The sequence below is a fragment of the Poecilia reticulata genome, linkage group LG2 (genome assembly GCF_000633615.1).
Source record: "Poecilia reticulata strain Guanapo linkage group LG2, Guppy_female_1.0+MT, whole genome shotgun sequence".
In the NCBI taxonomy this organism is placed as follows: domain Eukaryota; kingdom Metazoa; phylum Chordata; class Actinopteri; order Cyprinodontiformes; family Poeciliidae; genus Poecilia; species Poecilia reticulata.
In genome coordinates, this window is record NC_024332.1 from 6,367,354 (window position 1) to 6,380,280 (window position 12,927).

Sequence of the window (12,927 nt, forward strand, 5' to 3'; positions counted from 1 at the left end):
CTTCTAAAGCAGTGGTTCTTAACCTGGGTTCGATCGAACCCCAGGGGTTCGATGAGTCGGTCTCAGGGGTTCGACGGAGCCTCTGCCGCGGAGATAAAGACACACTTGTGTAAAGTCGTGATGACGCCCCGCTTTGCCATCACTTGCTGCAGAGGATCACGTTACATTGCTTAGCCAATCAGAGCTGCGGAGGAGCCCTGACTGAAGGAGCTCCACTCAGCAGGGATTTAAACGTGTGTCTAATTACTTCAGCAAAGCTCACAGTTTTTTACCAAATTCTATAGTCTAAATCTGCTCCTTAGTCGCATCTTTTCGGGGTTGCTACTGCCTCTAGTGGTGTGGGGGTGATAACACAGCTAATATAATTACATTACTAAATCAGAATACCACTAAGTATTTTGTGTGTCGGGTGGGGGGGTTGGAATAAGAAGGGTTCAGTGAATGCGCATATGCAACTGGGGGGTTCGGTACCTCAAAAAAGGTTAAGAACCACTGTTCTAAAGCATTTATTATCATGATAGACACTAGGCGGTGTAGTTTTACAACTCAAGTTCCCATCAACTCTTTAGCTAACAGTGCTAAAACGGTTAGCTTAAGCAGGTCTGTTTAAATTGTGATGTATTTTTAAGCCTTTTGAATTTAAAAATGTAAACCACAAGTCCAGACTTGAGGATTATAATTTTATTGGGGACATTTGTCCAATAATAGTGTGAAAACAAAGCTGTGGTAATAGCAAAAAAGCTAATCTACAATTCAGTTGTTTTTTTTTTTACCTTCTTTGTTTCTAAAATTCACTTTTTGACACATTTAGTAACCTGTTCAATAATTTTACAAAGCATGTTACTGTTTTGTTCCAATTGTTTGCCAACTGTGAGCTATTCCCCCAAATCAGCTTTTTATTTGCTAATGGGGTGTGGAGTTTTGAGGATATCATTATCGAGTTTTTACATAACTTATTGCTTACCTTTTAAAAGGTTGAAGAAATTATTATTTTTGTTCTAATACTTAATTATTAATCTTATTTTTTTAAACACACAACTGTTTTTCTCTACGTCTCCGTCATTACTTTTACCAGAACAGTCAGTTCTTATTACGACGTTCCCAAATTCTTGGAATTGGTGTGTTTAGCTCATTATTGTCCTCAATGACAAGACTATTGGCGACTTCAGCAATAAACAGCATGTTAAAAACATGACAGGGCTGGGCAGCCATATTGGATTTTTCAGGAAATTAGAAGTGACGCTCCAGCTGATTTTTCCTACTTGGAACTTTGAGAATTCTCTAGAAATGTGGCTCTCATGGTGGCAGGGTGTTGGAGTAACTCTGTTACATTGGTTCCGATTTATTTCTTTTTGTAGATTTGTGTTAATTTAAATTTTTTTTTTTTTTGCACGTTTGAATAATTATTCATTCTGATTTTGGATGCTGTGCAGCTGGCAGGATTTTTTTTCTCTTACTTTAGTTTTCACCTTTGGACAATTAGCATGATGCGTAACCATGGCGACAAGGTGTCTTTAGTTTTGTTTTTTTGTGTGTTTTTTTTAGCAACCTGGAGCAGGTGATTATCATCTCCATCCATCCAAGGGGGTGCTGGTACCTATCTCCAACTAACGTTCCGAGCGAGAGGCGGGGTTCACCCTGGACAGGTTGCCAGTCTGTTGCAGGGCAACACAGAGACACACAGGACAAACAACCATGCACACACACACACACACTCACACCTAGGGACAATTTAGACAGACCAATTAACCTGACAGTCATGTCAATTAACCTGACAGTCATGTTGGGAGGAAACCGGAGTACCCGGAGAAAACCCACAAATGCACAGGGAGAACATGCAAACTTCATGCAGAAAGACKGGGGCCGGGAATCGAACCCAGAACCTTCTTGCTGCAAGGCAACAGCTCTACCAACTGCGCCACTGTGCAGCCAATGGTTATCATCTCAAAAGCTCAATACCTGACCATTCAGCCACACACAGATTTAAAGAGGAGAGGCAAAAGCAAATGAGGTGGATTAGCAGTGTTCGCCAACAATTGATGGTGTCATCCAGGACATGTTACTGCAGAATATCATTTTTGCCATCATACAGCAACAGTCTCTTCAGTCAGGGGCCTCTTCAGATCTGTTGCCAGTATGACTGTTACTGCTTCCTGCTCACAGATTTAGCAGGAAATCTATTAAAGATACTTTAAACCATAGCAGTCCCCTTTTATGTTACTTAAGATTTGTGCCAGATTCATCCACACCATCATCCATGAGGTTTCCAGTAACACATTGTTAACTCCCAATTCAGCTACTTTAAAGGATGTTATGCAGAAAAGCATGAATACATAATTGAGTGTTGGATTGCTTGATGCACTTTAGCTTTCTTACAGTACAGAACATAATTCCAACCAGAATATAATTCCTCTATTTTTCAGTTTTGCTTTAGTGAATGCTTTGATAAAGAAACCTACATGTCGCATTGGAAAGTCAGCTGGGTTTAGACTCCTTTCTGAGCACCAACAGGAAACCACTTACTCCTTTTCTTCTTTTCTCCTCCGCTATTTTAGCTTAATGTATTCCAATCACAGCTTATGTGCACTAGGTCCAAGGTAGCAAAAAAAAAAAAGAAAACAAAAAGAAGAAATATACAGTTCTGGTTAAAAGCAAAAGCAAATCATGACGAAAAAGACTGATGATGTTAAAGAGTAAATACTGACTGACTGATTTAAGAACATGACTGCATTACAGCTGAAATAATAGGAATTATGTATGGACAAGTATTTGTCAATGAGATGTGTCACACCAACTAAAGCCAACTACAACACATCCAAAACTTGTGTGGTTAGTAGTCATTTTGACTTCCTGTCAGATGATTTTAAACTGAACCACATAGCAAATATTTAAAAAAATTGCATTTCACTTCATCTAATCTGTAGAAAATATGTTTTTTTTCTTTCTGATTTAGCCACAGGATTACGGTTTTCAAGTCAGAATTCTTGTTTGTGGACTCTAATCATCCGTACTGTCTAGGTGGCGCAGTATAAAAAAATACAATTGTCTAGGTCGCCACCTACTGGTAGGGGTGGGGACAGGTAGCTGCTGTAAGGTCAACTTAATCTTTTATAAAAGACAATGTACATAAAAATAGCAGTTATGTGTAGCCACGACTTTCCTCGTGTGTTGTGTTTTGAAAGTGAAAGATAAAAAAAACATGCATACACAGAAAGAAAATGAAGCAAGCTACGCCTCCCATAGTTTACCACTAATTTGATTGACCTTGTCCTTCAGCTGTGTACTTCACCTCTTCGGACCCCACACAAAAGAGGTAAGTACCGAGTTGAGGTGTATAAAACATACATATTTCCCATGTTACATCTTCATATGTTCAGCTTAAAAAGACGCGTGGAAGAATGTTGAATCATGATTTTATAGAAACGCACACTCTCTCTGACGCGACTTTTCCGTCGACCTCCAGTGTCAACCTCCGTAAAACTGCGCCATAATGATCTAATTTTATATACAATATTTGAAAAATTCACGCTCAGATTTTCCTTTCGGCTTTCTAGTTGATTTTTTCAAAGTTTTTTGAGAGTTAAGCATTTTAACATTTTTCTTAATATACAGTTTATACAGCGAGCGGCTGTCGTTGTCTTAATGAGCTGAAGTTAGCTTTGAAGTGGAAGCTGTGAGTCAGATACTAACTTCAGTGTTTTCCACATGAAAAGCTGTCACTTGTTTATAGAATAACCCTGAATCTCAGGGRGACGCATTTAAAAGTACATATTTGAMGTTTTTCCTTAGTTGCAGAATTATGGAGCTAAATCACGGCCATTTTGTTTGTTTAAAAAACACAAAAATGTAATGACAATAGGAAACAAAGACTATTTACTTTTAAATCTATTGTTTCCTAGTCAAATGTTTTTTTGTTTTTTTTTTTACCAGGGATTCACCTTTTCCAAGCTGAATATTGTTATTCTGTTCTAAATTTGTTTTTGACCTTCGGTTTTTTATTTTTTCCCAATTTCATGTGAATTTATATCAGATGCAAATCCCCTAGCCCTGATCTGGCATGAATGAGCAGCAAAACATGATGGAGAGAATAATAATAATAATGAACAGAATGATTGGCAGCAGAAGACGGAGCAACACACAGTACATTTCTAAAAGCTAAACAAACGGGTTCAAACCTTTCCTATCTTTGCTCAACCTTCAGCAAATTTGCTGCACTTTATTACATATTCACACATATATGTAACACAAATGTTTATGTATTAAAATTGGTACTATTAAAATTTTCTGAGACTGAATTTTGCATTTTCATTATGGGAGCCATAATCATCAAAATGACAAGAAATAAAAGCTTGAAATATTTCACTATTTGTAGTAAATCCTAATAATACGCTAATCTCACTTTCAAAAAAAAAAAAAAAAATTCAACTGTTTCATGATGCACTGCACAATGTTTTCTTAATTGTAACTGTTACAGGGAAGCTTGCTGTAGTAATGACAGGTGACTGCKTCTGAAAGATACACATTCAAAATAATTGCATTTAAATGCTGACATTGTAGCAACACAGCTGCAATGCAACGCGCCACTTTATAAAGCCGTCCGCTCGCTGGGGGTGAGGCATGGCGCGGCTTTCTGCTGTGTGAAGATAATGCTGGATGGCAGCATTTCAGGGCTCAGCCGCACGAACAGCAGCCGCTCTCCCTCACGCTTTTACAKMAACAACGGCATGACGGAGGAGCACGATAGAATAACACAGCTGCTTAAGAACTCAGCGACTTAAAGTGTGACAGGACTCCCATCAGGCAGCTCGCTGCCACAGGTTGTGTGATGCCGCCGCTCCTGACAGCCGCGCCGTCAAGAGTGCAGGTGTCAGAGACACTCCATCAGTTAGCGGTAATATGTGATCACACCACACTGACCTCTGGGAAATTGAGTCTTTAATCACGACCACTCCAGATCCAGCCTCCCAGTGAATTAGCATTCCCGAGATGCGATCTCATCTGTCTGCTTCGACTGCCAATTCGTTCAGTGAGGGGACACTGTTTGACTTTGCGGCATGTAATGTCGATGTGATTCTGATTGATGGAACCGGGCGCTGGAGGCTGATTGACGCCTCTGTTTTCAATGTGGAAATAGAAACCAATGTCATTTAAAGGGAAGCTAAAGCTAGCGGCTAGTTTGAGACGAACTCAATAATAAATTGAACTTTGAGTTCAAACTSTAAACTTGAACAACACCATTGTGGTTATTTTATGGACACAAATTGTAGTCCTGTTTGGGCAGGTTGGTTATTTACACAGGAAATGAAGGTAGGAGGCGGTGCGCCGCCAATGRTCTTCCTGTTAGAAACATTGTCTCTGGTGAATGTACCTAGATTCACTATAGATCCTCTAGTAAAACTCAAACGCTTWATACTTTAGATTAATATGCGTGTCATTTCCTGTTGCCACTACAAGACAAATATGTAAATAAGTGCACACACCACTTTTATTTCAGCTTTTAGTTAAAAATGAACAAAAGCTGTTTTGGCTGCTTGCTCATGTTATGGCAATATTACCCCTGAAAAATGAGTAAAAGTGGTTTGCTCATGGTTCAACGGCTGCAAATGGGCTTTGGAATAATTTTGTGCAGCCACAATTGAAAAATTACTTCTGGACTTTTTGGTGGTGTGTACACATTTTAATTAAAGCACAAACTCAGGGTAGTGTTAAACCACGTAAACCTCTACACCTGAACAAAACAATGATGTACATTATGGCTACATATAGACTTAAACAGAATCAGCTTTATTTGTTAAGTTTGTGCACACAAAAATGGAAGCAAACTTCAGTTTCACTTTGCTCTCTCTCAATGAAAACATTTTAAATGTAAATATATAAAAACAAAAATAAAAGGTTTTGTGAAAACATTGTATACAGACAGTGTTTAAAAAAGAAGAAGAAGAAGAAATGAATAATAGTGTAAAAATGCATTTATGACATCTTGTTTTTGCAAATAGCGCTCTGTAGCGCAGACCTGGAGGTAAAAGTCCAATCAGTTTGTGTCCAGGATGTGTGGGGTCTGCAGGGATCTTAGCTGCYCTTTCCCCTGACCCTAAAACCTGTACATGAAAAAGTTCATGGAAACAGCAAAATTTAAAATAACTTCCTTAATGTCACCTAAAAAAAGAAAAGGTTTTTCATTAGCTTAAGGTGTTTTTTTCTGAAAAAAAGGAGGGTGAAAACACAGCCCTGTGGGACACCAGTGTTAATGGTTCTAAGGTAGGAGAAAATGCTGCAGGTGCTCAATGGACCTCATGACCACAGATGTCATGTTGGTGCTTTTGAAGGGGGTGGGGGACATGAGACTACTTCCTTCATTTCAAAATAAGAGTCTCAAACATAGTCAGAGGGTGTAAAACACTTTCCTTCCTATGTAATTCCTATAATAAAAGCTTAAATTTCACCAGATAAATTCAAATGCTGATGGTGATTGGATAATGTGTCATGAGACAGATTTCGCCATGATTTTATGTTTTATGTATTGTTAACTAATAAGCTTAAATTTGACTTGTGAACACCAACTACTTTCTTATTGTCTTGAAATCTTTTATAGATAATTAGTTTWGTCTATTCTCTCCTCCAGCAGAACATGAGCGGCCATTACAGCCCCACTAATGAGAGCAAACTAATTGGCTCATGGGAGCATTAAATTATGTTTCAATCTGGTGAGAAATGTCCCCTTACAGCAGGGGAGACTTCCTGTGAGCGTTCAGACATCCTGGTTGGTCGGCAGGAGAAAAGATACGTTTCATTTTTGATCTGTGGATGAGCCTCGGTTCAATCAGACTAAATGATTTTCCTGTTGTCGACCGATCTGTTCAAGTGTCCACTTCACTGGTGAAAAKAAATCATTTCTGAAAATACAATCCTGACCTTTGGGGGAAAACAGAATGGCTGGCGCAGTGACAGGAACGGAATTAAACGTGGCTGCAACCAAAAATKACGTTTGCTTCARATTAGCTTTGCGTTTAATCTTTCTGTGTGTTTTGTTCCACTCATGCGTTAACATGGCAGARCATGTGCATCAAGAACAACTTTAAAAAGTGTCGAGGTCGCACTCATTTTCACTGCGTTGCACTCAAACRTGCTCTGACACAAAGAACCAAAGTAAYAGGATTTCTTTGCCTTAGACTGGAAAGTGGACGTTAGCTCCAAAAGAACATAATTTTTCGATGACACATGGTAATGGCTTTTATTACAGCAATCACTGTTATTGCCGCTGTAACTAAGTAATTGTTGCCACAGGCATAATGAGAACCTGGCGTCCTGAATGTAAGTTAGATATTGATTTTAACTGATAGACTGTGACGATCTAAGAAAGTAGTTCCTCAGCTGTCCATTGCTTTCCTAGGCAGGTGGGACTCTTGAAACTGTTGGTACCGCTGAGCCAACGATCAGTCATGTTTCCCTAAGACACCTCAGACTTTGTATGTGGTTCAGGATTGGCTTAATGTGTCTTCTGTTCTAGATATTTCTGTTGTGGTAGGTTTTGAAGACGTAGTCTGTACAACAATAATCTCACCACAAAGAAAATAATTTGTTAAGGTAAATAGAAGTGGATTTCTTTGCACTCAAAACCATCCGTCTTTGGAACAATTTTTGCTTTAGGACTAACAATACGACTGGAGGCAGCAACCCGAAGCTAAGGAGAAGAGGTCACGACAAAGTTCATGCTAACACAGCAACAGATGGCTCTGGTGGATTTGGCAACTAAACTTCAAGGTGACTGCAGGTGATGTTGCTGAATATAAAGTTTTTTAGGTAAGAAAATCTATTGTTTCTTCTTGGTTTTTAGTTGTGTTCTGTCTATATAAACATCTTCTAGCATCCCTAAATCACCTTATGTTTAATTTAGAACTGATTTCYATAAGTAGCTACAACAGCAATTTGTATTTCCTCAGTGTTTAAGCCAACTGAATGATAAGTTGTGAAAATAAGTATTTTAACTTTCATACCAACATTAGCATTAACTTACATAGATATTTAGGGCTTGTCATTCTGTGACAAATTATCTTCTCAAAATAGCATCCTAACAAGTTCTAACCCTCACAAGTGAAAGAACAGCAGTTAATATGTTTGAAAGTGAGACTTTTAGCTACTTTCATTCACTAATGACATGCTTTACACTACCGTAAGATGGCTTGTTGATAGAAAATATTTTGGTAATGCACTTAAAACAGAGCAAAGAATAGGAAACAATGCTGATSAAAACTGGAGCAGAAATCATATGTAACTGAATACYGCTAGAGCTAATGAGCTCTTAAATCTGTGTGTAGGGTGCTGATAGGCTAGATCTCCAAGCTCATGTTCTCAGACAACATTTCTCCTGACTTCCACCTCCTTATTTGACGAATGTGATACATTTGCATTAGTGTTAAAAACTTTGTTTTCTCTACTTATTTTTGATGGCCATTACAGATTGACACTTTTGTGAACTTTCTAATCACACAGCCTATTAATATACAAACAAGCATCTAGTTTACTAGTTTACTATTAGCAGCTCCTTCTGAATTCAGTTTGCATTTATTATGACTGTTTTGTTCTCTGAATTCAAGAGATAAAAAACCCTGACCATAAATGCAGTGCATAGACGATTACCACCGGGTTTTCTTGTTAAGATTCTTATTTAATGTGTGGCCTTGGGTCTATTCTACCAGATTCAAGTGTTAATTTAAARGTMAGCAGGCGAATTGTTCAGCTTCAATCAAGCACACCGCAGACATCTGTCATAGCAGCTGACAGGGTGACGATTATTTTCAATRAACTATTTCTTCGGTATGTCATCGTTTTAGAAAAAGAAAGACCTTGCTAATATTCCTCCACAGGGGGAAAAATATAGCTGTTGTCTGATCTGGTGTAAATGCGTCAGGTGAGTTGAGCGACTCRTGAATGTTGTTCTTTGACCTTGGAAGCCGCTCTGCGTTTGGGGACGACATTCTGCTCTCATTAAGTGTTTAATCTTCTCATTCATTAGAGAAGTGGGAGAGTGTCACGGTTACACCAAAGGCCAGGCGACRTGGGAGCACTTGTATTTTTGTTCAGCTGACCCCAACGTTGAGAAAACGTTCCCTCTGAGAAGAATAAAAATAAAAAAAGAAGCCGTCTTCAGGTCTGTTGAGGTTTGTCTTCAACAACCGCAGGTTATTTTACTGACCTACATCACTGCTGATTTCCCAGTGTGTTTGTAGGCCTCATTTTAGGGAGCGTTCTGTCTACATGACCCATTCTCAGTTGTTGAAGCAAATTATTTAAAGGTTCTGTTGTTTRTTGCTGGAGTTCTGCTATTAGTCTGCTGCATTTGGTTTGTTTTAACCTTTTGCTTTGTATCTCGGTGTGGCAGCCTCACAAGTGTGTGTTTTTCTTTTTTTTTTTAGAAATTTGGCAAACTGTGAGCCAGGTAAGGTCACCTTTAAGGAGGTAATTTGTTCGTCTCCGTTCTGGTAGGTGGTACAAGGCTCTGAGGGCAAAGTGCAATTGATTTTTTTCTGTTTTGCTCTCAAGCTGCCAAATCCTCCACCGCTGATGTAAGGGCTGACTTCATCCACTTCCTGTCAACGCTTCATGGGGGAAAGCAAGAGAAAAGCCCCGGATCTTAAGGTGTGTACTTTGAAGGTCTTTCGTGTCCCTAGCTGGACTAGCTATATATTTTCTTCCAAAATATAGTTTAGAAATGTACGTGCATCAGACGCCCGATGTAGAGAACGGTGACAAACACAAACTATTTGTAAGGATGACCTTTGTACGGTGTCCCAGAAGGGTCAACAAAAAGCAAAAGTCCACTGAGTGTGATCAGTTTTCTCTGTCCAACATTGTTTTCCTCTCTGGTTTTATGCTCATATATAAACGGCCATATTTGCAGGTCAAAAATCAATAATGTGCATCAGTGTGTCGTATTTCTTTAAAGCAAGCGCAGACAAACCAATTCTTCTCCCCCACTGCTCTCAGAGAATGAGAAAGCGATGCAATCATAAGAATATTTGTGCTGATTCTCCCCTCACTTCATCTGTTCTAAACACGCAGCCCAAATAAAACAAGTTCACGCCCCGTCCTCGCTCTCCTCGGCCTCACCGCTTTCTGAACAAAATGAGTCAACAGACGTCGTGAGAGAAACTGAAATAGGTTGAGCAGGAACAAAAAATGTTGTTTTATTAAAGACTTTGCACAGGGTGCTATGCTCTACAGATAGAGGACACCATTAATATTAATTATGAGGTTGTAATTGACTGATAACGTCTCGTCTTCTGAATAGAGGTCATTATGGATGYTTGAACATCTAGTATGGCTAACTAGAAATAATTTAAAAGATAAATTAGATGAATGAAGCTACCATTTTTCTCTATGTATTAACATTTTTCTAAGACATTAAATCTGATTGGATCTCTACATGTCACCATTGTCTGGTTTTGCTGTTGAYTAGCTACATTTGTTGTTAGAATCATTGTGAACAAAAATAAGTCGGATCTAGCCTGACTTTTGAAAAAATTGAATTTCAGCAGACAAGCTCAAAAAAGGCACCAAATGTTACAAGCATCTATTAATGTACATAAATCCAAAGTGATTTCCTGCAGATATTAATTTTGTGAGTTTTAATTTGTTTTAAACTGCTAAAGTCAGCAAAAGCAGACAGCGAGTGAATAAGCTGCTATTTTTTTCCCCCATTTTGAGCAAATTTATGGCGACATCACTGCGAGTAAGGCGTCATATTACTGAGAACCACCTGCAGATCTCCCTTCAAATRAATCCAGTTGTTGATTTTTAATTCTATGTTTGCCTAGCCRTATTCGATTTCTTGATAGAAATGCAGCTGAGGTGGTTTGCAAAATAATCCACTGAGAAATGACTTTTTATCTGGTCATGTATGAAATAGAGCTGGATGTCTTTAACCATCTTTTYATTCTGTATAATAGCAGCGCTTGATAGAAGCACAGTGCGTGTTTTATGGGGGTATAATTGCTTTGCTGGGCCTATTTGCATAGGTAATTAATGCTGACAGACATWGCTCTTTTTCTGTTTTTAATCAGCCGCCTGAATGGGAACGAGGGGAGGAAATTGCTGAGAGTGATTGTGGGCTGTCCTCTTAATTTGTCACCAACATTCAGAAAAAAGTAAATACACAGAAAATGTATTTAAAAAACATTTAATTTCAGTGTCGCACAATTTATGCCATTAAAATGCTTCTGTGTCGGCCAGAAAGTCGAATRAAAAAATGAGATGAAAACAAGAGGGGTTCKTTTTTCCTTAAAGGGATTTTTGTAGAAACTTAACCCACAACAACATGAAAGTGACGACCAGGTTTAGTGATTCCATCAGGGCAAGTCGCCTTCATTTCCTGCCATCCGATCTGACATTTTAGTGAAATCCTCTTAAATTGGGACAACCAGTAGAAAAGGTTGATTTGCCATGATGGGGAAAATGTTGCTGTTCAGCTTGGTTTGTTCAACATAAAACAGGAAATCAAATAATTGTGACAGTTCTTMACGACTGCAGTGACATTTGTGAATAATGCGTTTTCCTCCCTCTTTTTTATGATCTTAATTTCCCTGCCACCTTTTACAAATCCTTTGCAGTCGGATTAAGATGAATATATTGCACAGCTTTAGCTTGATGGATGGAAAAGGACCTGAATACAAACGCAAGTCACAGTTTTCAGACTTTTCCATAATCACTATAAAATAACGCTCATAGCACGACAAATTGTGAAAAAAACTAAACGGATACGAATGGTTTTGCAAGGAGTCAAAAGAGTTTTATAGAAATTAGATGTGGAATCTTTTGGGTCTTCAGTAGTCCAACAAAATGTCTCTGGCAGTGATTTTTAGCTGTGCTTTAAGGTGTTAGATAAGTGTGTTGTTATTGGGGCCATAAAGAAGCCCAGGGCCGCTCATGGTCAATGATGACTGGGTTTATCGCGCCCTGTGATTATCTCCCTTTAAGACCTCGGCCGTCATATTGTCCACATTGGCCCGTCACCACTAACATTCATTGTCTTTAATACCACAGCGAGGAAGAGTAACTGCCCTCCCACCTTCGATAAAATACAGACCAAAGACGAAAGAAGGATGCTGACTTTGAACAGCCGCCCACCGGGTTATGAGCTTTCCTCCTATACTACCCAAAGTTCCTGGCRTTTGACTGCCTTTAAATAAAACCACCATCTCTGCAGAGAGAATAATATGATCTATTTTYCCCCCTCATTCACTCACCGGCCCCAAACGGCACACGCCCGGCCCCTTCGCGTCGAGTCTAAATAACAGCAGCTATTAATCTCGTCGACACTTGAGGCCTGATTGGATTTTCTGCGCAGCTCGTCTTGACACGGCGCAGGATTTCTCATCTATTCAGGCGTCACCTTGTCAGATATTTATTTATTTGCTCACTGCATACCTGCATTCAGCACCTGGGAGCCGCATGATGAATGGGGAAAAAGTRCTATAAGACCTCRCTGGATGGTCTKGAGAGAGASAGACAGGCGAAGGAAATGAGACAATTACAGGAGGTCAGGCAGAGCAASGCCTGRATGGAAATATTTAGTTTCAGTTGCAGTGTTTAATAATTATGTAATGTTATTACAAATTAAACTCTATGTTACATTTAATTTTGAAAAGTCTAATCCTCACAGGTTTAGCTTACTTTAAATCTTCTCTAAATCACAACTTTTAAATTAGAATGTCTTCAGATATTGACTAGAATGCTTCCGACAAGAGGCAGCAAGACTTTGTTAATGTCTATTTATACTTGGCTGATGAGCCTCCGGTCACCAGGTGGCAGCAGCGTTCAAATTCAAGGTAAAAAAAAGTCTTAAATTAAAAGTAAGTTGGCCTTAAATGTGTTCATCACAAGTTGACAGACTTTTCTGTCAGGCAAAAAAAATTGAGTCACACGCAGACA

General features: G+C 38.9%; 1 long non-coding RNA gene across 1 annotated transcript; it reads left to right on the forward strand.

Annotated features, from left to right (window-relative positions):
- Positions 1 to 3,253: 3,253 nt before the first annotated feature.
- LOC103474341 (uncharacterized) lies at positions 3,254 to 9,635 on the forward strand. Its single transcript, XR_535161.2, has 4 exons — positions 3,254 to 3,313; positions 7,648 to 7,800; positions 9,414 to 9,436; positions 9,541 to 9,635. It is a non-coding gene; the product is annotated as an uncharacterized LOC103474341 (long non-coding RNA).
- Positions 9,636 to 12,927: the final 3,292 nt, after the last annotated feature.